Below are 2,303 nucleotides of genomic sequence, written 5' to 3' on the forward strand. Positions count from 1 at the left end.
TTCTCGTCTCGGGTTTAGTTGGAACATCTAGGTTACAGACTTTTCACATGTGCCTGTCTCAAGGGTCTTTTAATGGTGACATTGAACTTCGGTCACGTTACCAAAAAATACTCGGCTCAACCCCCCTTTCCGCCGGCTTCATCGCTCACCTGTTTCTTATATACCAGTTCCTGAGTTCTTTATTTTGATTCACTTCTAATTTGTCCGGAGTATTTTTTATTTTATTTTCAGAACACGTGCATCCTTGTATATTTGAGCCTTTCTTTCTGTCCCGACACTGGCAGTTGTTAGCTGAGCATCCTTGATGGAGTGGATGTCTCCTTGCCAAAATTTCCATCCTCCCTCCCCACAGTAGGATTGTAGGTTCTTGCGCTGTTGGGCTCGAGCACGGTCAATGACAGGTGAGTAGAGGCAGCCTGTGTCCCAAGACAGACACTCCCAGAGCCAGCGTGTGGCTCACCTGTCCTCTCCCTCTGGCCTAGCGTCGGCCACGTTCCCAGTGGAGACTGTTGTTTCATGCACCTGGGTCCCAGCCTGAAGAGGATGTAGACAGCTGCAGCCAACCTGTGATGGACACTTGGTGTACCAACAGGTGTAGTCACTGAGCTCTGGGGGATGTGTGTTACCCACCACCTGTTCTAACCTGTCCTGATCGATGGCGTTGTTCTGGGTCCCAGATCCTTTCTCTGAGGACTCGGAGCTCTGGCCATGGGGTTTGGGGCAAGTTCCTTGCCCTCTCTCCTCCCATAACCCCCATCTGTAAAATGTGGGGATGAATCAGATGAGCACTGAGGTTTGCCAGATTTGGCTTTAGATTGACCTATTCTGCCGAGAAGGGCCTTCCTGAAGATCCCTCTTAATGAGGCTGACTTACTTTGTATTTTTATAAAGCAAATTACCTAGGTGAGGTCTTAGCTGTTTGGCACTAGAAATAGGTCCAATCTGGTGGGAGCAGACTGCATCTGAGACACAGTGGAAAACACAGAATACCTTTTACAGGAGCTGGGACAGGTTTCTTTGCTCAGCCTCCCTGGTTTGGTGACAGGCAGGTGCTCTGCTGCTCCCACCGGTTTCTTTCCCTCCGTCGAGTGCCTGCTGTATGCCCTGTCAGGGGGCTGCAAGGATGAAGTGCACAGACTGTGTGGTGAAGTGTCTCTGGGGAGGTGGGCTCAGTGATCTCTATGCACATGGTGCTTCCCACGCTTTATGAAGGGGTCCTGGGAACTGCTGGTGAGGTGGGAAATGGGCTCAAAATCAGCAGAACCAGCACTGATGGGAACCGGGCCCCTCCAGACTCCAGATGCTGTGTCTTCTTTCCTGTGTATGATGCCTCTGCTTCCCTTTATGGTGGCTCAAGGAGCTGTACTGACAGGAAGGATGAGTGAGGCCAGCATTTCTGCGCTGCTGGGAGGGCTCCTTGCAGGAGGCAGCCTCCACCACCTTGAGGGAAGAGAAGGCTGAGCAAAGTGGTAAAGAGAGTGAGGGAGACGCATTGCGAGGGCCGTCCTGCTGCTGCGATGGGGCTTGTCCTGTGGGTCTGGCTTGAGGACACTTGGAAAAAGATGGCGAGAGTGAGAGCAGACATGTCTACACAGGCGCTGTCTGCAAATACACCATATGTAGAAGTCCCATGCTTTTTCATTTTTTTAATAGGTGATAAACCCAATACGTGATTCCAAAGATATGTAAGGATAACCAGTGGAAGGACATCTCCTTTCCAAGTCCCCAGGCACCCACAGGTCCTCTGCAGGGGAGATCACTATTAGTCTCCTGTGTTTCCGTCCCTCACACACAAACGATAGCATAATGTCAACCACGGGCCTAAACCGGGCTGGCGTTTGTAAATGAGCTTTATTGGTGCACAGCCATTGGCATAATCTACGTGTTGTCTACGGCTGTGTTTGTGCTACATCCACGGGGTTGAGTACCTGTGATAGACACTATGCCATGCGAGGCTAATGCTACCCAGTCCTTCACAGAACAAGTGTGCTGAGCCCCACGGTAAATGCTCGTGCACTTTCCCCACTATTTAATCGAACTTAAATGCGGCATTAATATTTCCTGTGTCTTTTCCAACTATGAATTTAGACTTTGAAAATTGCAGCATCTTCAGTTTTCCTAAGGTTTTTTATGTTGGGCAGTTCCATGTCATGTATATTCTCTCTGGTAGAGCCTTGTTTCTGGTAGGGGCACCCAGCACAGAACCCCCCACTCACATAGGCTTGGCACAGACCCTGGCGTAGCCCAGGAAGACCCTCTTGGTATAGCAAAGTGCTGGAGGAACCTGGGAGCAGAATCTCAAG

Source organism: Pteropus alecto, unplaced genomic scaffold (genome assembly GCF_000325575.1).
Source record: "Pteropus alecto unplaced genomic scaffold, ASM32557v1 scaffold98, whole genome shotgun sequence".
In the NCBI taxonomy this organism is placed as follows: domain Eukaryota; kingdom Metazoa; phylum Chordata; class Mammalia; order Chiroptera; family Pteropodidae; genus Pteropus; species Pteropus alecto.